A 25,906-nucleotide genomic window follows, 5' to 3' on the forward strand; every position below is an offset into this window, starting at 1 on the left:
GAATTGAGATGGAAGTAGGAGAAAGATCCTTTTGAAAAACCACTGCACTATATGTGTTTTGAGCTGTAGGCTTCATTTTTATATCACTAATCAGCTCCAAGACTTGGACAGTGGCTGTTGGTCGGAAAGTGCAAAAAATTGTATAGAAATATTTAATATTTTTGGCCAGGTATAAGAAAAGTTTGAAGAAAGAAAAAGAAAACTGTTTTGTTGACTATTTCAGTTCTTTCTAAGATGTCAAGAAAATTTTGTGTATGTGCTGTAATGCCAAGATAAGAATATAATACTAAAAGAAAATATTTTGGTTTCTTTGTGTCATGTTAGGATCCCTGCAGCATAAACTGATTTCCATCAAGTGTCTTTGTAGTCTTTGCTGGGGAAGACAACAGATTTTTTTTCTTGTTGTGATTTTGGTTTTTTGTGGTTTTTTTAAGTGAATATTTTGAGGGTCACTTAGGCTCCTAAATCCCTTATCTGTTTTGGAAATTGTGACTTTTGTAATGGCTTACAGTGAATGTGCTGACTTACCGATAACTTGTAGTAGCAACTGCAGCCCTGATGCTAAAACATGCTTTTCTTTCCCAGTAAATCAGGGAGTTTCTTTCTCATGAAAGGAGTAAATTTGTACTGCAGGTATAACCACCTTTTCCTATTAGTCTGAAGAGGATAAAACCTACTGGCTTATCTTCAGCATTTCTTCAGTGATAGCATTTTTCTACTCTTTTCTCTTTTTTTCTTTTTTCTTTTTAAAACTAGTGCTCAGTGTCTCATGCTCATACTTTCTTACAGCTGTCAGAACTAGTGCAGAAAGCTAGTTAGACCTGCCTGACTGATTTGCTGCTCAGCCTCTTGTCCCCTGGCACCAACTCCAAAGCCAGGGAACAGCTGATTGTGGGCCACAGTGGAAGAAGCTGTGGAATCTGCTAAAATTGTAATTCTGAGCACACTTGGAAACAGTCAAGGAAATAATACACTTCATTTTCTTAATCTGTTTCTCATCTGTTTTGAGGGAGAAGCACTAACACTCTTGAACTGATTCATCAAGATTGGTAGCATCTTTATCTCTAGATGAGTATGGAAAATTACCTGACCTTTGATGGATATTTTGATAAAAGCAGACACACGGGCCTAGGCACAGTTTCCAGGAAGTGTAGGCAGAACGCTGTCATTCTTCCAGTCTACAGAAGAGTATAGGTAATTCTTATAGGTGTGGGGGGAGGAATTTTGCTCAGAGAAAGGATTATAGTGTCTTTTTAGAAGATTTTTACCTGGAAAAGTTTGTGAGAGTTTTGCATAAGACAACATAGCTTGTCTTAAAAATCAGAGTTAATAAGGTTTCAGTGTTTCAGTATTTAAATCTGTGCCATTAAGAAAGCAGAGTTATTCACTAGTTTAAATCTGGTCAAATTCCTTGGGATTCCTTATAGAGAATTTAAACTATATCATTTATCTGGCCAGACACACAAGGTTTCATCTCCTGGCCATAGACACCCTTCAGGATTCACAAACCATGAACAGGCTGCTAGTTTTTACAGCATGTGGCTTTCTGTATGCAAGTAGAAACATGATGATTCCTCCAAAGGGTTTAGAACAGATTCCTGCTTTCAGGAATGTACCTGAATCTTGATTACTTCACACAGATATAAGTGGTTTTGAATGAAACATAATGTTAGTGACAGTCATTTTCATCTTTTAGGTGAAACAGAGAAATCTGATTTCCTTAAAAGACCCATAAACCATTTTTATGACAATATTACCTTGCAAAATATTTATGTCATTAGAGGGAAAAGTATGTATCTGCAGAAATAAGATCACATATTTATTTCAAGTAAGTGCTGGTAAACGTTATTTATTAAAGGAAAAAAAATTATTTATTTACAAGAGGTAAAGTTTTTTATTAATGCAAAAGAAGAGAGCCTTGGGACACCTGTTCATCATAGCAAATTGTCACCTCATAGAGCTGATATAAAATATTTCTACTTCATAAATGGACTTCAATGCACCTTCCTAAACATCTTACTGTTTACACCTTCCTAAAGATCTTACCACACAGCTTAGAACACTTTAGCAAGTAAAAGTTATTATTTCCGTTAAATGGAAACATTCAGATAGCTGAATTCCAAAAGGTCACTTGAAAAGCTGCTGAACAGAAAGAAATACTCTGGACCTTTTGCTGAGCAAGAAACCAAAAGAAAAGGATCAGAAATGAAAACAAAAGAAGGAGCATTTTGTTAATCCAAACATTGAAGTTGATTGTTTGTGACTGTAATTTCATAAAGGAAGTCACATGATTTTCAGCAAACTGTAGCAAAAAGCCATATTGAACAACCCAAATTGAGAGTATAACACTGATGAACATATGAAATGAACCATTAATTTAATGAACCCTGTTGGTCAATCAGCAGCATGGTAGGAGGCAGTTGTAGAAATCCTGGGTTAGCTTTCTGCATAAAGTACTTGTCATCCAAGTAAGGGTGGACACAAGAACTTAATCTGATATTCAGCAAAGACTACTGCAGGACTTGAGGGCATTAATCCTTCTTCCCAGGAGAGGATTGCTGTCATCTTCAACAGAAAATTTATGCCTAATTCAGTCAGAGATATAAAATTGAGCACAAATAAAAGGGTTGCTTGGACAGTTGGGTCAGATCAGAGGGTGGCATTTTTTAATGAACATGAGCAAGAGTAAATCAAGAGTGGAGAAATAACAGTAATGCCCCAGCAATTTTATAGCAGGGCTCAGTATGTTTAGCAGCTCCATTTATTTTCTGATCTGGAATTATTGTGGCATTGCAGGAGGCAAATGCAAATGAGAATTAACATGATCAGGATGATGATAGGTCTTAGTGAGACAGGTTTTTACAGAAGTTACCATCTACCTTTCTTGTAAAATAAATCCAACTCCCAAATCAAAACAGATCAGCTGTGCTATAAATGCAGAGTCCTGACCCTGGACTTAAGTCAGAGTGACTCACTTTCTATGAGTCCTCTGTCAATCTAAAGACTGGAAGAGCCTTTTCACTGGAGGTGGAAAGTGTTGCAGGGTGTGTGTGGTTGCAGTGCTGGTGCAGTCATAGAGGAAGATGAAAAGTCTCACTACAGGAAATGTGATCATTAGGGAAATGATCTGTCACAAAATTCATTGTGATGCCACATTTCAGAAGAAAAAGTGCTTCAAAGCTTTTAGCTCAAAAACAGGCTCAAACCTGAATCCATATGACTTCTTGTCATACAGAGACAGGAGACTTCACTCATAATAATCCTTGGAATGACTGACAGTGAGTGTTGCTGAGTTTTTGAAATGTTAGATGTTTCCTGACCACAGATTCCATCTAGATGTTTCACAATGCAGTTGCTGGAGGAAAAACCAGTTTGATTGCAAATACATTCTAGCTGGATCTCTCTACTCATTATCTTTATGGTACACCTGCTCTTCATATTCCTGCTGTTGTTTTAATATCCAAAATTCTTTTTGAATGTCAGCTCTCTCATCATTCTTTGCTAAAAATAATTAGATTTAATATTACTTTAGTATCCACTGCTTGCAGTCTTACTGGTGAGTCTTTTTAATATTATTTTTGATGGATTTATTAATGTAATGATCAAGTTGGCAAGCACCAGCCCAGCTTGTGCCTTCTTCATAGGTGAAGCCTTGCTATGAGGAAAACAGAGGAAGTAAAAAAGATTCCTTAGTTTCTCAATTTGGATAGGAGTTTTCTGCATGCTACAAAAACAAAAATGAGGTTTAAACATCACAGCAGGCAGGTTTTCTAGATCTGTGAGATTCAAAGGATTCTCTGGAGATGTAGGGGTTGTTCATCTTCAGCAAAACAAATTTTGACCTCTTTCTTGCTTTTCATTTCAAAGACACGCCCAGGTCCATTGCACTACCTTTGTGCTGTCAGAAGATTAATGATTAAACAGAACAAGTTTTCTGTATTTCTTTCCAATTTATGATCTGTCTGTCAGGGTAACTTCATTGAAGTCAACTGATATTTGCTGTTTTCTAATATTTGTAATTTTGTTATGCAGACAGAATTATTTTTTGGGGTTTTTTAAAAAAATCAAATTAGAGAAAGTCTATTAATAGGGATATTTTTAAAAAGCTTAATAATGCAAGCTATGAAATAAAAAAAAAAACACAATAAAAATTATAAGGTAGAAGAGAAATATGGTGTGATATGCCCAGATGTAAACATCCTTGCCTGGCTGTCAGCCCTCTAGCTGTCCAGTAAATCACCCTGACACGTTGCTGCTTCCATCTCTCCTGCATATTTAGACTTCCTTCACGTAGAGCCAGTGTGGCAGATGGAGCTGCTTCCCCTTTAGTGTCAGGTGCTTGATCTGGACCTGCAATCTCAGAAGCATTTTCAGGTTTGTTGGTATAGTGATGTTCATCCATTTCTAATGATGCATGAAGGATGGAACTTGAGACCATTTGGATGCCTCTCATCATAGGCAGTGTGTAATTTTTCCAGTGATTGATTTGTTCTTGCTGTAGTAAGTCACCACTTTTAACTAAAAAAGCCCATGACAGTTTAATGTCATTGATGCTTTTTGACAGAGAATATATTCTGCTTTTAGAAAAGCACAGGTAACAACATGCAGATGCAGTGATTTGTTTTAATGGTCTGAAAAATCCTCCATTCCCATGCTCCAGAGTGCACACTAATTGAGTTTGCATTCTTCTTTGTGAGGACAAGGCACACATTTGTAGAATCTCACTGAAAATACCATTAAGCTAGCGTGAAAATTTGGCATACAAAGAAACAGAGTTAATTCACTCCATTGTATCAAGCTCACAGCATACCTAACCAAAGGACTCCTTGTACAATTTAAGGTAGAGGCAGAGATGTACCATGAAGAACTTCTGTATTATAAGTAGAATTTGGAGTTAGTCTTGTAAAAATATAGGCACACTCAGTATTAGAAAGTGAAAGATGTGAGTATGTTACATAAAGGCAATGTACTGCAAATATATATGCTATCTTCTGGGTGTAATTTAAACAGTAAAACTTACATCTCCTTTGGAATCCTCAGTGCTATTTCTGCAGAATACGAGCTCTGGTCTTCTCTGGAACAAGAGTTTAAAAGTCAGCTCTAGGAGAAAGCATTTTAGAATGTGTGGAAAGAAAGTATACAAATATAAACTGAAATCCTAGAACTTGTAAGGAAATTATGACAACACACTGAGCAAGTGTGTGCCTCAGCCTAAATGGAGAGGGAGCAGTAAAGCCAGAGAGAAAAAAAAAAAGCTGGATTATGAGTGTTTGTGTAGGTACCAGTGGTTTTTTGAAGATGAAAATCCATCTAAAGTGATACTAACTAAAGATAATATCTACTACTGTAGATAAAATTCAAAGTAATTATTACCTAAATGAAGAAATTCAGGAAATCACATAAACCATAATTAATTAACAAATTATTCAAATGTATGAGAAAAGCTGCAAATAACTCAATGGGTCTGCTAGATTGTTATAAAGTGCTAGAAGCAATAAAAAAGAAGACTAAAGTGCCTTTTTACAAAGTTTTGATGCAGTCAGCCCCAGAGAGATTCCTGTTCTGTGCTGGAAAGCATAAGGCAACAGTAGAAAGCAGGGTTGGCTACAATCTGTTAGTGGTGTGGGGAGGGGGCCCAGCAGTTTAACAGCACAAGGAGCTTCTAAGAGTACCAGGGAAGAGCAGAAATGAGACTTGTTGTCTTTTTTTTGTTGTTGTTGTTTTTTGTCTTTTTTTTTTTTTTTTTTTTTAATTAATGCTAGATTTTCTTTTAGGAAAGAAAAGCTTATGAATAAACTTATGAAAAAAAAGCTTGAGGATGTTGTCTTTAAGAAGCAAATTTCAGAGCTGAATGTTGTGGAATTCACCCAACATTTCTTGAAGGACTTATGAATATGAAATTCCAATAAAAAAACCCAACAAACAACAAAACAGCTGTCTGAGCATCAGCTGCTACTGATGGAAGGGGTAGCCAGGGTATCATCAATTTTAATGGCTCTTTGGACTTTAGATATAATCAGTGAAGCTTCAGTAGTTAAGAAATACTTGAAATAGTAACAGCAGAAGGATAAAATGAAAAAGTACCTTGGATGTCTGTACTGGGCAACTCAGATCATCCTAGCCCAGGACAGTCTCTGGATATTCTGTGCTCACAGAAGGTAAACTACAGTATTTTTTTTTAGATATTTGCTGTCTTGTAGTGTACCATGAGGTTTGTGTCATTGTGGTGGTTGCCTGTGTAGTGCTTTGGAGCTAAAAAAGCACACTAAAAATGAAAAAACAAAAAGTCGTTAGGGCAACTACACTTTCTGGTTCTTTAGTTTTGCAAAGTTCTGTGTCTTCAAACAATGTAGTCTGAAGTGTTAATGTTTCTGTGCATCACCACCATTCCCCTTACCTCAGTGAGAAAGTTTACTCATTTGTGGGTTGACAGGCAGCCTTGCCTGGGTATAGGAAGGTGCTTGCTGGCAATGCAAGCTGAGAGCTGCTTTGCTAAGTACAGACCAGTGCTCTGCTAAATAGAGATAAAATTTAGGCACCCACATCCTGTCACACCATTTAGTTCTTGCAGTCTGCCATTTACCAGGAAGTTGAAATAAGTCCATTAACTCCAAACACTTGAAAACAGCAAAGACTTAAAAAACTTATGCTTGATTTGCCTCACACTGTGCACAGTTGAAAGTGTGCCTTCTGAGCTTAACCCTCTGCTTGTGCAACTCTTCCTGGCGGTGGCAGAGGAGAGCAGAACCAGCTCTGGCTACTTCTCTGCCATATTAGGTTTGCAGGTGAACAGGAGTAAATTCACAGAACTGGTAGCTAATGCAACTCTTCTTGTGCATCTGTAATCATTATTTCCTGCAAGTTCTTGTGTCTGTTCTTACCCTTGTACCAAAGATATTGAATATGCAGCTTACAATCGTTGAAGAATTCAGCTGTGTTTTGTTTTTGAAATACGTACATGTTTCAGATAAAGTCATTGACTAGGGAAGTAGACATTCTCCTTTTATTACTCTATAATCTTAGCAACTTTAATTTAACTTTAGCATTAAATTATTAAGTGGGGCTGACTGGGCCTATTTTGGAAATTCTTCTGAAATCAGTACGTTATTTGAAAAGAAATAAAAATTTTAATTAAGCTTCTTAGTTTGCCTGAAGTCAAAGCATATTATCCCTGTGAAAACTGGTCCTGACCAGGAAGATAAACATGGTGACATAATTATGCATCACAGGCTTGCTGGGCAAGCAGATCTGAACTACTATCTCTGTAGAAGACTGAATCAATCCATGTGATCTTATCACCTCTGAATTTCAGAATTTCTGATCAAGCTGGCAGAGAGATAGCAAACAGTCAGGGTTTCCCAAACAGCAATCCAGGTGGCAAGTCTGAAGCAGCTGTAAGTTCCTAGCGAAACTCTGGTGCAAGACCATGTCAGTTTTGACTGCTGAGTTAGACTGAACACATCTTTCAGATGGGGACATTTGTGCCGTGGAGGCATCATCAGAGTTGTGGGCCAGTTTTCTGGAGTGTGTCATAAGCACAATGATAGGATAACGGCAGGTAGGTACCAGCCCCCTGAACATGGGACCATTGCAGTTTAGAGATCAACTGCTGAAGGATCATCAAATCAGGAGCTCCTACACATTGGTTTGTAGGGAGGGCAGGAGGCAAAAAAGGGGAAAAAAGGTAGCCAATCACATACAGCTTTTTCAATTTAAAGCTGCACAACAGAGACTAGCATTGTTGGATGGATGTGTGGAAGGCAGTGGAGCCCTGCAGCACCTGCCCCAACCCCCTCTCTGAGCCCATTCATGTGTCAGCCGTGCTTCATAAGCTGTTGTCAGTGTCAGCATTAATGCAGAGCCTGGGAAGGAGCAGAGACAGACATTTTGTCAAACTTATTACTACAGACCAAGCACATATAGAAACAGTTTTATCTGCTTGTAAGTGTTAAAATAATTCCTCTGCCCCTTCCTGCTGATGTGGTGGATTGCAGTGGGTTTTATCTGCTTTATGTGATGTCTGTATGTCTGCCAAAGCAAAACTTCGAGCTGACTAATGGATAAACACTAACATTGACTCTCAGCTTTTCCTCCTGAGGTCTGAAGGCAGAAACAAGACAATGGGAAGCCTCCCATGGTTAAGCCACTCAAATATAACCTGAAGGTGATTCAAACTGAAAGGGGAGTTAGACCATGTGGCTGACTGACTGATGACTCATAGCCAAAAAGGATGCCATTCCACGGTACAACAAAGCCAGGCAGAGAGGACCCTCAGAACAAGCAGTAACACAACTACTGCTGGAAGCAGGACTTTTACAACCACATTCAGGAGTGTAGTGCCAAAGCTCATTAGCTCTGATGAGGTAAAAGATGACTTTCATTAGCAGCTGCCAGTAACTTAAAACTGAAAGGCAAAACAAGCTTGGCAGTTAAGCCATTTTAGCACTGTGCACCTTTACACAAGTAAACGTTCTGGCAAGAGGCCCGTATTCCCCGTGTAATGTAGGCCAGAGCCATGGTCAAATAGATAGCAATGGTTCTAATGTGAGACCATGATACCAAGTGCTGTGGGATCCCACTCATTCATCAGCCACTCATCTCTGGCTCTGGCAGAACCAGCTCCTCTGCTGCTGCCAGTTCCCCAGTCACTCATGATGTAGGATTGAGCAGGGGGGATCTCAATTCAATGTAGGAGATGTTGTGGACCTCAGTACCATTTCTTGCATTCATTGGACAGTTCTTTTAATAAGTTCCATTTCCATTCATCAGAACATGCTGTTCCTTGGGGGTGGCTGTCTGCCCCATACATGTGCCAAAAATGAAGTGACAGCCTTTAATTCAAGTTTCTTTTACAACATCTGCTGTGGCCCTGGAGAATTGGCTATTTGTACCCTAACAGAAACAGATTATATCCTTGGTACAGGGTTCCGTTCCCTCATCATTGTGTTCCTTATTTTCTTGAAAGGTTAAAAGTATTTTTAAAGCTTTTTTTTTGACCCTGTCAGCCTTAAAAACAGTCTGACATATCTTTCATTGCACTATTCCAGACTGCTTTATGCTGTTGTCGCTGCTGATGATGTTGGTTTGTCCTTAATTTCTTTGGGTTTTGGTTATGTAAATGTATATAAAGAACATATTTTATATCCAAAAGGAAAGAAAGATCACATTGTGTTAATGCAGAATTTATTTGGTTTGCATCAGATGAGCAGAGCATCTATCATGCATCCTTGACTATGGAATTTCCTACAAAAGGGTCTTATATAGCAAAATGGAAATCCAGAAGCTAGAGTTTTACTTTTTTATAGATTTTTCAAGGTTTCTGCTCATGAGGGTATTCTTGATAATCCTGACTGAAATGCTGCAGTCTCTTTGTCTTTCTCAGTCGCCTTGCTAAGGTTTGGCACCATTAAAAATGTTTTTTTATAATTTTAATATGAATTAATCTACCTTGAAAGTTTCAGTTTCAGCATCGAGTATTATGCAAACTGAAAAAATTGGCAAAGAGTTTGGGTGTGCTGTAGATTGTGCAGGGATGATCTGATCACAGTTCAGTTTATTCAAGTAGCCCTAACAGTGTGCACACTGGAGGAGAGCAGCCTGTGGAAATGCAGGTGATGCACACTTGGTCTCTGTGCACCAAATGGAGGCACAGAGACAGCTCATGTGTCTCCTGAGCCAACAGAGACGAGTGCTGAATTAAGCACTGTGCCCGCTTCCTGCTTGTGTGTGATGCTGGGGGTTATTAAGATCTGTTACATACCAGACTCTCTAGAAGTCTTGATTCACATGATCTTTCTTCCAACTATGATCTTTCTTCAAGCTATACTTAATTCCTACTGAAGTAAATGACAAATCACTAGTTTCTGTGTTTCATTCAACAGCTACTAGATTTTGTCTTTTTTAGTTTGTTTGTATTATCAATTTAGTGGGGCATACATATGAAATGCGAAATAATAGATGCTGAATAGTATCTTCAAGTGTGTCTACACAACTGAAAAAAACCTTATATATTTCCATATTAAAAATGAAAGAACAGTAAATTTTACCAGTTCATGTAGCCATACATTCACCAGTATTTCAACCAAACACTGTTAAAGTATAGACTTAGAAAAGCCTTACCCACATTTTCTGCATTTTTGTCTTTCTGCTTCAGCCTTTTCATCTGTCACCACAGCAGACAGTACACACACTTCTTCCAAACTGATCCATCTCTGGGGATGTGTGTATACAAACTGATACTTGTGTTTCGAATCAAGTTGGGTTTCTGACCTCCCACCTCCAAGTGGGAGCTGTTCTTGTTATTGCCATAAGATGTGTAATGCTGCTATATATGCATTTCTTATTATTAGACATAAAGAAGTGTTTACAGGTCTGTGGAATTTCCCAGCTTGTGCATAGCTGTGCCTATATAAAGAGTGTAAAATTATTTAGAGCATGAAATTGGATGTTCTCTTAACTTTGGCCTGAGGGCTTTCTATGGGTCCCTATACATTGAAAGGTCCACCCAATTCTTTTCCTAAATAAATTCTTGTCCTAGCATCCTTATCTAGTATCTTTGAATTTTCTTTTCTTTCCCAGACCACTCATTTAATACTTTTAAAATAAAAATCTATAATTTAAAAAGGAAACTTGAAATGCCAATGAAAATTGCTTGCCACAGGCAAAAGATGGAAGCACAGACTATTTATGTTCTTTTTTTCCTTGAATTATTTAAAGAGATACTGAAATCAGTCTTGTTGAATCCTGAGGAATATGAGCTTTAGATTTTTGCTGGAGTATGGGATACCACAATCCCTGTGAGCAGAGTGGAGTCCTTCCATTCTGAGCCTTTATTTTTATTTCCTGAAACATTCAGCATACAGTCTTTTAGAAAAGGATGATCAGCACAGGATTTAAATCAAAATTAGATTAACTATTTTCACCTCTCTTTGCTTGTGATTATCAGGCAGATCATTAAAGTTGGATCTCGCATCTCCTGTTTGTTATAATGAAAAGAGCAAATAGAGAAAGAGGAAAAAAAACCACATTTAGAATCCAATGGAAGGCCCAGCACTGGGTACCAAAATTACTGATCTGATTTCAAAAGAAAAATAAAGCAGGAGAGGGGATCAAGAAATCACTTTCACTTAATGTTTTTATTGAATTCCTGAGGAGTTGTGTGGACTCTGCTCTCTTCCGAACCCGTTCATCATTGCTTCTGACATGACATGAAGTAAGGGCCCCTTGACCTGCTCAGCTGCTCAGTTTCCCTCAAGGGACAGAGCCCAGGTTTTGCAATCCAGATTTTGAGATAGTGAGAGGCTTTCGTAAATGTGTGCATGGCATTCTGGGGAACTCAAGTTCAAGGAGTTTCTCCCTTTGCAGCCTGTTCCTCTTTATGCAATCAGACGGATGTAGGCATATTTTTTATGGCACTTTCAGATCCCTTGTCTGTGAACTTCATAATTTTAAATTAATTTCTAATTGCAATATGCCACTATTTCCACTTTGCATGGGATGTCAGAGAGGCACAGACATGGAGGGTACTTCCAACCATTCATGCAGTTAAGTGACTAATAAGTGGAATTCCTGGGGTAGGACTTGGTCACAGTCCCAATTTTTCTCATTCTAGCTGAGGACAAGATGGATCTCAGATACATGTCAAATATAGGACATTTTGATTAATTTAAACAGTTAATTTCTAATTTAAACAGTATAATTTCTGCTTTTCACAGCATCCCAGAATTAACTAGGTTGGGCAGGACCTTTGAGATCATCGAGTCCAACCTTTGACGTAACACCACCTTGTCAACTGGACCATGGAATTAAGTACCTTATCCAGCCTTTTCTTAAACACCTCCAGTGAAATAAGAACAAATGAATGATAAATTTTAACAGGCAGTTTTCTGGAAGATAATGATATGCATCACTGAATGATTTACTTTTCAAATGATTTTTGCATTAATAATGCGGGTAGAATCTGACCCTTACATGATGCTTCTTATCAACATTTTGTGTGAATAATTCCTGTGTTTTAAATTGCACCCTAACAAGTATGCAGGTGATTTGGCTATTGGTCAGTGAATACTGGCTGCCAAAGTATTTTATGAACAATAAAAATGTTATTCAATAGCATATTTGATGAAGGATATTCAGTTCTGATAAATTTTGGCCTGAATATCTGGAGGAAAAAGTGAAGATAGTAGCCAAGTAAAATCACTGTCCCTTGAAACAAAAAGAGTTTGCTGGCTGCAGCTGGCAGCCCCAGGAGGGTGAGGAGGCTGCCCAGCAGGCAGAGTTGGTATGGGAACGGTTCTCCACTGAGCTGCATGATTTTTTTCCCCTCTATACTCTCTATCCTTTCAAGAAAGAGAAGCTAGTTGTCTATCAGCCACTGCTGGTTAGGATATTTTCTTCATGCTGGAAGAAATTTGGGTCATCTGAGATGACTGAGACTAGCAGGATAGTTTAGAGCATTGCTGCTTGGAGATGTGAGCCTAGGACTTCAGCTCATGAAGCACAGAGACTGCTGAGGATCCTGTTAAGCTTGGAGCAAGAAGTCACAGAAATACAAATAACAGATCACTGGAAATGGAAATTTTTATGCCACATCTTCATTCTGATCTGTGAATCCTTCAAAGGCTGAGGCTGTGCAGGCTGAGTAACTGGGCACAATAAAACCCAGCACTGTGACTGAAGTACTGAGCAATGGCTCATGCATTCTCTGCTGTGGAATAAAGCAGCTAGTTTTCTTTGGGCCTGAACTGCATAATCATCACATAATTCAATTAAAATTTAATGTTTAATTTTGTGAGTAGATAAAGGCAGATCCTCACTCAGATCTTGTCTCTGACTCCAATGAGCCCATTTGAACCTCGGGACCTGTTCTCTCCAAGACAGCATCCCCCAGCCCCAGAATTTGCCTCTGTAACAGGGTTATTTCAGAAGCACCAAACATCACTGCATCACTCAGAGCAGCACTCCTTTGAGCCAGTTGTCATCTAGAACTATCAGAAATGTTGTTTTCACAGCACTGTCTGAAAGGTGTGATTTTTGCAGCAGTGCTGAATTACCTTGGTGATTGGTGAAGGGAAATCTCTGTGAATGGTGCAGCTAGAGCTGTACATCCACCTTTGTCACTAAGCCAGAGGTGCTCTGTGACTGCAGCTTTGGGGGCTCTGGATTCTTTCTGTCCCCAGCTGCTACTGCTGCGGGGCACAACACTCAGGTGCTGTCAGTGCTGCTACACTTTGCAGCAGTCATTCAGTGTTGCTCTCTGGTGGGCTGTTGCTCTGTTTGTCACACTGGTCCCCCTGGCTCGAGCCTGTGTGCCACCACACAGCTTTGCCTGCCCTCAGGCTTGGCCAAGGTGAAGCCTTGTGCTACATTTATCTATCTTTTATCAGAAAAATGTCTGCAGTGCATAGCAATCAAACAAGTGGTTTGGTAAGGTGTTTAACATAGCAATGGATTAGAGAAAAAATATTATTATGAAAAGGAATAACTCACAGGAAGATGTCAGTTCTTGAAATAAATGTTCATTTTTAAAAATCACTTGCTGAATCTTTTTGAAAATCACTGATTAGAGTCCTCACTGACATAACACTCCTAGTAAGTACAGAACTTTTGGTCCAAGGATTTCATGCTAATAGAACTCTGGGAAACAGAAGGTATATCTGATTTCAACTGGCTTTATGTTACAGTGGCTAAAATGCTGATCTTAGAACCACAGACTCACAAAAAGACTTGGGTTGGACTAGACCTTAAACTCATTTACTTGCAGCCTCCCCTACTCTTCATATGGTACTAAACTGTTTATGGTTTGAAGTTTGAGCTAATTAAAGACAGTTTAGTCTTTAATGTTAGTATTTCCATGTTGATTTTGTTTTTTAGACCAAAGGACTCATTTTCTATTGCTGGCAAAATTACATAAAATGTTACATGCAATCAGGAAGATCTACAAAACCAGATAATGCTTTAATCTTGAAGGAACTCTAAGATACCTGTCTCTGAGAAGCAGAGAAGTGAGTCAGGTGTTTAATAAGCCATGCTCCATTGGAGGGCCTGAAATGAGGAAGTTGCCCTTGCCTCACACTCTCACCAACAGTCCATCAGGTCTCAGCTGTAGCCTCTTTTTCTGATCAAAACTCTTGAGAACTGAGCTCCCTGTGACCAATAGAGTCGACAATTGCAAAAACCATTGGAGTAGTAATTGAGAGGACAATATAATAGGTGTAAGTTCTTTCCTCCTTCTGCTTGCTTGGATAAACAATATCCATTCAACAAATCCAGAACCTGGCAGTGCCACTGAGCAGAGCAATATGGAGCAAGTGTTTCTCTTCAAGATAGATGTGGGAAAGGAAGATCAAGACTGGAAAAGTCATGACTGAAGTTAGAGGGACTGGCTCTGGGGAGCAGAGAAGTTTAGCGTGGGAACAATATGAATCTGGCTTAAGACTTTCTGTGCAAAAATACTGAAAATATATAAAGGGCAAAGCAAATATTAACACAGATTTTTTTATTTTTTTTTTCATGAAGCACAAAATTGCCAGACAAATATCAGAGCCAGTCTTTCATTCCTCATGTACAGGTGTTTCTTGATGACTGTGGAGAGTACCCAGCATTTCACAGCTGAAGGAACTGTTACATCAGGGTTTGATATTCTCCTCTTGCAGACAATTCACATGGTGACAAGGACTGCCTGCAAAGCAGCCTGGACTTCATCCCAAAGATTGCCACCCCTCACTGTATTGTAGTAATGAACCTGTACAACTGAAAATAATTACAAATGCAAACGTGACAGAAAGGAGTTTAATAGGGACATTTCATGACTGCACTAGAGAAGTGGTTTAGCACTAAGTCTGATTGCTTGGGCATGTGGGTGCTATGGTAACTTCGTTTGCATTTGGCAGCACTTAAGCTGAAAACCACAGTGTGCTGCACCCTCTTCCTTTTGAGCAGGGTTCTGTAGAAGAAAGGCAGAAGTAAACAGCATGAGAGAAACCACAGAGCAGCAAAGGCGTTGTTAGCTGTAGCTGTACAAATGGGTTACTGCAAAGCTGTCCTGTGAAGACTGAAAATGTCATTTAAAGTGTGGTGCAATTGATAGAAAACCCCTCCTTCTGACTGCTAAACACACAATATTCCTGGCTATTTATTTTAAGTTTGCAGGAACTGTGTTGGCAAAAATAATTTGACTTGCTGCTTTTGGTTTTTGTTCTACTTCAGGTTTTTGATTTTGAGAAATTCTGCATATCAATAACAAGTATTACTTCCATTAAATTAATGGTCCCTCAGGGAAATTTCTCTTTTGCTCGTGTTTTTATTTTCCTCTGGAAAAAATTAAACTCTCATGTTTATTTTACATAATCAGACCCAGAAAAAAGCTTTTTTTAAATGGTCAGAAATATTCCACATATATTGTAACATTCTGTTCCTCCTTGTATCTGTCAGTTATAAATTCTTAATTCCATCCCTTACTTTTGGTTGCTCTCCTTGTACTTCACTGCTGGCTAATTTGAATTTTTTTGTCTCTCCATAGCTGTAAATGCTGATTAATACTCATGGTTGACTCTGAACTTGAGGAGGATAGGGATAACTCCAGTCTTGGAAGGTGGACAGCAAGGAGAAGGATCTAGAACAAGCTAACAAGCATTAATTCCAGAGGTCAATATTCACTAAAAGCATAATGCCACATCCTATCATGTTAGCCATAGTTAGACCAGCACTCCTTCCTGAGCTGTGCTCTGCAGGAAGATCACGCCTTCCCCACTGCTAGTCAGGTCTCAGGTGGCAGGTGCTTGGGAAAAAAAAAGACCTTTGACTCTCAGATAATACTTTAAGCAAAGGTTAAAGGTGCAGGAAAGAGTGCCAGGATCAGGCTCTTGGGCAGAAAGATGTACAGTGTGAATGAGTTGCTGTAGGAGGCAATTATTAATGAACTCGTACAAAAAGAAATATTTTGAGAAATCAGGTGGAAACTATTTTAATTATTATTCTGAAAAGCCAGAATGGACATTAAATCCAGATGTCAAAAGCTAACAATTAGCATTTCTCAATTAGAACATTTTAGAATTTCTGTTAAATTAAAATTCACAGTTTCAACATTTTCTCCCTAAGTTCTGGTGAAAATAAATAATGTGAATATTGCCTGTGGAAAAGAAATTATAATGTTTATTTAGTTCTAATTCCTATGATTGCTATAGGGGTATGAAGACTTTTATCAATTACACAATGAATAACTTAGAAGTGATTTGATGGCTTCATCTTCAATGACCACAAGAGTAGATTTTTTTATTTGAGGACCCTAAGAAATGTTTCTGTCACCTGAGAAAATTCTATACTGTAAACACAAATGAGTAGTTTATTTTTTGACTCAGAGCATGAAAAATTTCACATATTATTAAGATGAACTCTATATGGCATTCTTTTACTCAATTTAAAAAAAGTAGCAGTTTGTCCAGAAACTGGGAACATTCTTAGTTTTTTCTTCCCCAGAGTTAGGGATAAAGTGCAATTCTGTAGTCTCTGATTATGAGAGCACTTCAGCACATGTGAATTGCCTATAAAATTTGGGGGATCCTCTGTGGTATAGAATTGCTCAGATTTAAGTGTTTGCTAGTTTATTCTTAGGTCTGCTCAGATTTGTTTCTTAAGTAGCAATGGATCTCATGGTTTTATGTTTTCAGCAAAAATACCAGTAACATCTCTGGCCCTGATGTTCATTTACTTTTAGGTCTCTTTAGCTGGTTCTGGTAGCACAAGGGAGCCTTAAAGTAGGTGTGAATTACATCCTATCCCACTTGAAGTTTAAAAATAAATCAAAGGGTGGCTGGCAGCATTTTGTAAGGTTCCTTGCCTTACTCACCCTTCACCTCCCACCAGGAACTGTTCTTTTTTTTTTGCAATTTCGTGTTGGCTTTCAGGGGAGCTGCAATGTCTGTGCTGTTAGCTAGGAGACCCCCTCAAAGAGCCTTACTCCATCTGAACAAGTAGACCACATCCTGTTGCTTTCTGTGCAGATGTGAAGAGCCCTGACCCTGCTGAAGCAGTGCTGTTCAGCTGTGAAAAGAGGGAAGGCAGAATGTGGACCTACATTAGTTGCTTGGTGTAAAATACTGCCTGGTTGTGGTTGCTGGGGTCTGTCCAATATCCTAAAGACTGAAGAGATCCTGGGAGAAGGACAAGAGCTCTGCAGAGTCACTAAGCGTTTTTCCTGGCAGCAAAACCCGGCTGCCAACTGTTTTACAGACATGAGGCTGAGAGGAAGGATTACTTCCTCTGCCCCCTCCAAGCTCTGGCAAAGACACGAGTACAGCTGGATGTGAAGAGCCAGCTGGTATGGTACTGTGCTAGATAAAACACCAAATGCACTATTAGCAGAAGAGGCATCCTTCCACACATGCTGTGTGGATGGAGGAATGCAGTCCTGCAGCAAACCTGTGTTCAGAGCAGACAGCCTGAGCTGCTGCTGTGCAAGTGTAGCCTCCTGGCCAGTCCAGCAGGAAACACAAAACCAGGTCTATTTTACTCACTGTGCAAATTGAGCAGCAGAATGGAATTAAAAGGCATGTTTCCTGTCATCAGCTAGTGGATTTCTGCCCCTACTAACATGGTAATATTTTTAGGCTCTTAATGCTGATTCAACAGGATCTCCATCTTACCGGCTGGAGTTTGTGTTATTAATAGCACATGGACACAGGAAATGTGTTCTGGCACTTCCTGCTGCTTTTGACACATTCTAGGTCCCAGTTGTCTTCAGATGAGTTGCTTGGTCCTACCAAGTGAAAATATTTTCCTAAGACAGCAAAATGTGTCGCCCTGAGAGTCAGGCCTTTCAATATTGTTTTCATGATTTCTAGCCACTTTCCCAGGAAAGTAACTATAAACATAGATGTTTATACATTCCATTAAAGATTTGCCTTTTGATGGGCGTCTCTCACAGCCAGTGTGGTTGGGAAGGTGGTAACCTGACTATTCAATCCCTGGTCATTGTCAAAAACCTAAAAATACTGAAAGAACAAATAAACTTCCTTCTTCTTTCATCACACTTCAAACTGTGTCTGTGTGAATAATTTCGTGTCCGACAGTGACACAAAATGCTGTCTCCTTATACAACTGGACTTCTTATGTATGTGCAACCACTCTGCACAGTGAGTGCAGAGTCAGTACTGCAGAGGTGATGCAGCAGCTCCTGTACCTCCAGATGTCACCCAGACAGCCTGCTGTCCTGGGGGTTTGAGAGGTTGGCTTCTTTTTGGTGGCCTGGATTATTTTACAATTTTTCTCTTTGCTCTTCTTGTTGAACATTGAAGGTACTTCATAATGCAGTACTCCCATGTTTCACTCCCAGGGCCAGTACATCTTTGGGCTTTCAGGAGAAAGAGTGGCCAACTCATTTGTTCTGGGTGTATTTTGTTGTCAGCCTGTCATTCCATCTCAAACCTTTCCTTGAAGCAGCATTCTGTCTGCCAGCTGGTAGGAAGGCGAATGAAAGTGATTAGCCAGGCTCCCATTTGCCCTTGGGATGAGCTGCTGGTTATTTCATTTTTCAGGGCATGTGATTAAGGCCAGATCTGCTCAAACGTTACTGATGAGTTTGAAGTCTTTTAGGTAAGTCAGCAAGAACCAACTGGTAGCCAAATCAAGAGAAGGGAGAGGGAAGCGTAAAAAACTTAATGCAGTAGTAGGAACTTTTTCTCTGCTCTAATTCTTCCACTTGGGTTATCTGATCTTATCCTTGTTATCCAACACATACCATCTTAAGAATGTCTTACGGTTGGATGCAGTTTAAGCTTTGGGAAAAGTTTTGGGATAGCTCCCATTTAAACTTGGACTGACTTGCTTACTTTGTCAATCATCAAGCTTTCATACTGCACAGCCTGTGTTTGGGGGATTGGACATCCTCATTACATTTTGAAGATATTTTTGGATTTCAGTGTTCAAGTTTCTAGAGTTAGATTTTAGAATATAAATATGAGCAGACAGTTTTGTCTTTGAGGTTAACTTGGTTAGCCTGAAGTTAGCTCAAAGATTTGTTAACACTGGCACTTTTTTAATAAATTAAAAATAAATTAATAGAATCAATATACCTATTAATCTCAGAGTAAGAGTCTGGTGCATTTGGATCTTTCTTGATTTTCCTTCATTTTACTCAATATCTCTCAAAAAGGTTTCATGGGGAAATGCATTGGCTTTTCTTTTTGAGAGGATTTTTTAGTGTTCTGGTGCCACCTATTGAATTCTTTTCAACTGTGTCCTATTCCATTGCTATAATAAAACACATGAGGGAATAGAATCACAGGAGACCCTTGAAATGCTTAAGAAGGCCATAAAATTGCCATGAAGTTCTGTTAAAATGGCGGTGCTTAGTTATAAGGGGGGTAAAAAAGGGCAATCTCAGACTATTATTTACCATATTGTTTTAAGACACTGCTCTGAGCAAGGCAGTGGTACCAGGTGATCTCTGGCGTTCTATGATTATGTGTAATGTTTAGCATTTCTCTCTGAGAGTGAGCAATCAACCTTACACGCTATTTAAGCTATTAGCATTATTCCCAACTTTACAAGGGGGAGGATGGGGAAAATTATTTTCACAAGAATCTTAAGTAAGTGAATGGGGTAACCAGAAACACAACACAGACAAGCTTATGATCCCCCTTATCTCTTATTATCTCACTTTACTTGGAAGAGGCAGCCTTGATGTATATATTTTTGTTTCTATCATGTTTGCATCAGAGATCAGTAAATAGCTTGAAAAGTATTTCTGAATGTTTCACTAATGTGAGCAGAGTTTAATTTAGGACTTTTTCTACAACTTCTTTTATTTTGTTCTTGGAAAACTTTCTAAGTGGAAGCGAATCTGTGTCAATGCTCACGGAAAGTTCATATTTGACTTGAGGTATATTTGTTGTGCTAAACCAAAGTAAGATTTGGAAAAGGAGGAGGAATAATTGATTCTTCAGCTAAAAAGCCATTTCAAAAAAGAAAAATCACATTATGGAATTTAAAACTACTAACTGCCAGCTTTCAAACACTGAATTGAAAAACATGAAAATACATTGAAAATTTATTGCTTATGGAAAATATGAATGAATATGACTGTTAGTTTTACAGGATTCCTTGGCAGTTTAATACATAGTTATAGATCATGCAATTGTTGTAAAGAAATGCTGCAGACAGGAGGTTTCAGATGCTGAAGGTGCATTGATAGTTCAAAAGATCACCTATATTTTTGTTTCTTATCTGTAACCTTTCTTAGGTTAGGAAGCTTCATGTGCTTAGATTCTGTAGCTTTGAAAAGAATGCATGGTCTGTGCTTCAATGAAGATATATAGTTATAAATGAATTAATATGCTAGACTTGTTAGTGTAGTGGCTTCTACACCCATGTTATTCAATCTATTCTCAGTCTGCTACATTTTAGAGATTATATTCTTAAATAAAGAGTAATGTTATTTTGAGTTTCATGATTTCAGACAAATCTCATAAACCCATATCCTCATAACATGGACCAACACCCTTCCCCACTTCTGTAAAGAAATAAATACTGCATTACTCTTTTTAGCCAAACTTCATTTGACTTCTCTTGATGCTTTTCTGTAAGGTGTCAGGCTACTGGCTTTTTCCAATTTGTAATTTTTAGCAAGAGATCTTGCATCATGTACACTCCAAAACAAATTCAGTTGCTCACTAGAAAAGTATTTGCAAGACTTCAGCTTTTGTGTACTTTTTTCGCATTATTAGGAATAATGTATTAGGAACAGCAAAGTGACGACACAGATTCTCTAGCTTAGTTACAAAGAGAGAGCACTTTTTATTCTTCCTGATCTTCTTTTATAGACAGTTCTGAGCAGGTCTGAAAAAGTAAAGCTTTCATGGGTCACCAAACCAAGGCATCACCATCATTGGACAGTTAGGAACATCACCCCTAGACCATTTATTACAAGTAAACAACAAGGAGAGAGGCAACACCTGCAAAGGTTGTTTTCTTTCTCTAAGGACTATTTGGATTCCTCCTTACGATTTCCCAGGCCAGAGTGAGAAAGTTGTGTACTTGACTTTCCCACAGGCTCAAGCTAGTGCCTGAAGCCTAAAAATCTCTTATTTGACCACTGTCAGTTCCCACATCTCACCCTTTTTGTTTTTAAGGTGGAAGGCAGTGTCTGTAATCTTCTGCAGGACCCTTACAGGAAAAAGAGCAAACACAGCACCAGAGGTCCTTTTAGTAACTTAACAATTAATACATAGAATGTCAATTGGACTCACTTAAAATGGTCAGGGAGACTCTCTGGCACCTACTATGAAATTCTACACAATCACATCCATTCACCAACACCAAGTCTTGTTGTTCATTCTTGCATGGAGTCAGTTACTAATAGCTCACTTGTCAGCCCTGGGATTACCTTCTATTATGAAAGCTGGTAAACTGGGGTGACTCCAGATGTGCAGGATGTAATATAAATAAATTTAGACTTGAATTGTGCAAAAGTTTTCAATAATGAAACAAGACTGCATTATTGACCTCTTTCAGAAGTGAATAATCCAAACATTTGGTTATGTCTGCTATATAAGCAGATTCAATGACCAAATTCAGGCGTACTAAAAGAAATTGTTGGAATACCATGGCAATAGCCCTCAATTCAACAAACTGGGCCAATCCTGGTTTGTGACCTTCCAGCACTTGCCAGTCAGATTCATCCTTCCTGGTAACAACATCTTTTCCTGTTCTTCTGAGCCATCAGTAAAAGAGTTCTCCTTGCACCCGTACCTGACTACTTTTGGCCGCAATGACAAATTGGTTGATTTTATCGATTTCAGTAAGTTGTGGCTGGGCAGATGATAAGCAATCTGCCCTGAAAATCTGCAGCATATTTTGCAAAGGAGCACTGTTTACCGTTAGCAAAGCTCCATTAAAAGGCTTCCTGCTATATTGGAAGAACCATTTTTGCAGGATCAGCTGCCATTAATTGCAAACACTGTTAATGGCATTTGATTATCAAATGGGTAATTAATTTAGACAACATGGATGCTGCGTTTTTTTGGGTTTTATTTATTTGTTTGTTTGTTTGTGGTTTTGGGGTTTTTTTTCCCCCATCAGCAAAGAGAGACCCATTGCAGGATGTGCAGGATTGGACCATTTCTCACTCAATTTGCCAGTGATACCTATAGGATGAGAATCTGAATTGAAAACATTAATATCAATGGAGGAATTTGCTTGATGAACCTGATTCCCAAAATGATCCAAATTGCCACAAAGTAAAACCACAGCCCTTGGTAACTACAAAGCACACCAAAGGCATGTGAGATATTGCATGAGGTACAATTACATCTTTTTTGGAAAATTAATAATTTTTGCTGTAGAGTCCAAATAAATGAAACTCAGGGAAAAGTCCATCAGCTGAAGATGCTGATCTTTAGCATCACTAGATGTCTTCTTGAATCCTGAAACAGGGAACAACTGAAGAATGTTAGTGGAAACACACTACCATGATGCTGACACAGGGCTTTAGTTGTCTGTATTGTTTGTATAATTTTTAGACACATGATTGTCTCCTTTGCAGTCTTCTGTTGTCAATCTAGCCACAGACGCTATGCAGTGTGTCCTTTTTCACTTCTCAAAGGTGATGGGTGTCTGATGTGACTGCTTGAACCTGCTGATGATAAAAAAAGGCATATCTTCTCCTAATTTAATAAATTAATTAGGCTTTACTGTTGTTAGTCAATCAAAATTTAGATTTGATAATTAATTTTCCAAATTTCTAATATAAATACTATATTGTTCAAATTTATCTGTTGTCTGTAAATTTGATCAGCCCAGAAACTGCAAACAGCTAAAGTGTTTCTTTCCAGTGAAGGCCTGAACACCTCTCCTGGGCGAGGGTTCTCAGGTTCACTCCAGAGATCAATTCAGCTGTTATATTTATAGGTCTAATTGCCAAGTCAAAGAACTCATATGTAATTTTTTCTGCAGAACCATCTGGGCCTGTTGGCAATTCCCATCCAGAAAGAGCTAAGGCATGGCCAGTGCCTGACCTGTCTGGAAAAGAATCCCCTACATGAATTTTAAAACAAGCTTCTTGAGGATCTTAGGGTAAAAACTAAATGAGCCCCTAATAACTGGTCTCCTTGAGAGTTTGTGTCATCACTTCTCCATTCCTAATACAGTGCAACATCTGGTGACCCTGATGTTCGTTCCAGCCAAGAGCTGAAGAACACTCTGCCTCCCCTTGATAGGTAAGGAGTCTTTTCCCCATGTGCTTCTGGAGAGCTACAGGTCTCAGTGATCCTGGGTAGTGAACCTTGCCAATGAGTGGGTCTGGAACAGCCATCCCAACAAAGCTAGAGTTCATATTCCCGGGATAAACCACTGTGTCTGCATATTGCACTTGCAGGCTGTTGGGATAAAGGTTTCCTACAAAGGGGAACTGAAGTTCTGTCAGGATAAGGGTGCTTTGAACTCAGCAAACTCTCGGAGTGGTCTGTGACCAGAACTGGAACTGCATCCTAATCCCTCAGGTCAGAGGAGGCATTCCACAAAGCTCAGATAATATTTCTGAATCTGAAATCTGAAAAATACTTTGCAAAAACTAGCATAAATAACTAGAAAAAAGGAAAAAATCTTTGAGTGACCTGTCTTATAGGCAATTACAGACAAAGAGACAGCAAAGTATATGAGAAGAAGCAGCTGGCTATAAAACTGTAACTTATCAACAATATCATATCATATCAGTAAATTCACATTGTGTAATCAAGATATCAGTAACAACCATCCTAGAGAGCTATCACTTAAAATTGAAACCAATTTGTGTTATCTACAAAAGTGCAGCAAAGGTTGCTTGTTTACTGGAGATGCGGTAAGAGAAGGGGAGTGGACAAGCGCAGGTGAAGAGCCGAGTGCTGCTGTCCATTCAGCTCCTCCTGCAGTGCCTGCCCTCCGCCTCTCTGAGTGGAGAGCTCCCCCTTCCACCACCCCCGGGGAAAGGGGGTGCTGGAGGCAAATCTTTGTTCCCCTGGGAGCGGGGGAGCTGCAGGCAGCCCTCGCTGCGCTGTGTGCTAGCCCCACAGCAGTGACACACTGCGTGGGGAGGAGTGGGGAGCGTTTGCACTGAGAAAACCAAGCCACTGTCTCTCAACTCCTCCCAACACAGCCTCTCAGGGCCAGAGCATCTGTCTCCCCCCGCCCCCAAACACCTGCGGAGGGAAAAGATACAAAGAGAACCAAGCAACCAAACTCTAGGAATCACAGGGGGCAGTCCTTAAAACAGACACAGGAAAAGTTAAAACCATAAAACAGTCAGAAGGTGAACTTTTCACCCCAAACCCACTGGGCACTGAAGGGAGGGTGGAGTGGGACCATGGGGAGAAACCTTTGTTACAGAGTATGTTGTTTGACTTCCTCTCAACTTCAGGGCCAGGTGTTCAGTGCAAAGCTGTATCAGCAGAGGTATTCCATGTCTTCAGAAGGCTGGATGGGCTGGAAGTGCCGAGGCGGGGCGAGGCAATAGCGGACAGTGGGTGGGATGACAAGCCCTGCTGGCTGCACCATGAGCACCATCCCCACCGACAGGGAGGGATACTTTGGAAGGATGTAAATCTCATGGCAAGAGATAGTTTGTTCATTCAATTCCCATGTCCCTCAAGGGTCCGGGTGGAGCCGAGGAAACGCCACTTGCGGCGTCCCTGGCCCCGCTGCCCTCCATCCTCTCAAGTGTGCATAGGAAAGGCATCCCCGGCATCCGAATCCTCCACTCTTGCATCACCGTCTCCAGATGGCCACAGCGGTAACGCTTTGGAGGGTGTGCCCCAGGTGGCTGCCAGGCTACACACGCTGGTATCTCCATTAGTTATCTCGAACCATACATGGTCTCCTATGAACTGACAAGGACTAAAGGCATTGTCAGCAGTTACTATAAAGCCGTGGGCTTTTGCCCACGTGAATAAAGCACACATAGTATCTGTGTATTCACTGTGTATCTGTGTATCATAGATACAGTGAGTCCCAAGCACGGCAATATGTCCTTCCACAGAGAGAGGATAATTTGTTCCTCAGTGGAACTTCAGTTCCCCTTTGTAGGAAACCTTTATCCCAACAGCCTGCAAGTGCAATATGCAGACACAGTGGTTTATCCCAGGAATATGAACTCTAGCTTTGTTGGGATGGCTGTTCCAGACCCACTCATTGGCAAGGTTCACTACCCAGGATCACTGAGACCTGTAGCTCTCCAGAAGCACATGGGGAAAAGACTCCTTACCTATCAAGGGGAGGCAGAGTGTTCTTCAGCTCTTGGCTGGAACGAACATCAGGGTCACCAGATGTTGCACTGTATTAGGAATGGAGAAGCGATGACACAAACTCTCAAGCTTAGTTACAAAGAGAGAGCACTTTTTATTCTTCCTGATCTTCTTTTATAGACAGTTCTGAGCAGGTCCGAAAAGGCAAAGCTTTCATTGGCCATCAAACCAACACATCACCATCACTGGACAGTTAGGAACATCACCCCTAGACCATTTCTTACAAGTAAACAACAAGGAGAGAAGCAACACCTGAAAAGGTTGTTTTCCTTCTCTAAGGACTATTTGGATTCCTCCTTACGATTTCCCAGGCCAGAGTGGGAAAGTTGTGTACTTGACTTTCCCACAGGCTCAAGCTAGTGCCTGAAGCCTAAAAATCTCTTATTTGACCACTGTCAGTTCCCACATACATTCATATTCATATCATGGCTTAGACACACTTCATGACAGTTCTGAGCACCAAGAAATTCTCTCTCCATGCAGGTGACATTGTCATCACTGGTTGTGTGTTTTTAATGGCTGTTGTCAACCTTCTGAACTGTCCATATGGGGTGCTGAATCCATGATGGCCACTGAGCAGCCAACACATGTGATTCTGCTTGTCAGGTTGATAAGGATAAAATCTCTGGAGTCCC

At 39.7% G+C, this 25,906-nt stretch overlaps 1 protein-coding gene across 4 annotated transcripts in view; it reads left to right on the plus strand.

The window, feature by feature from the left end:
• The window catches only part of PTPRC (protein tyrosine phosphatase receptor type C), a 67,056-nt gene that overhangs the window by 13,642 nt on the left and 27,508 nt on the right, over positions 1-25,906 (plus strand). The gene's annotated exons all lie outside the window — the stretch shown is intronic.

This window comes from Parus major, chromosome 8 (assembly GCF_001522545.3).
Source record: "Parus major isolate Abel chromosome 8, Parus_major1.1, whole genome shotgun sequence".
NCBI classification, from domain to species: domain Eukaryota; kingdom Metazoa; phylum Chordata; class Aves; order Passeriformes; family Paridae; genus Parus; species Parus major.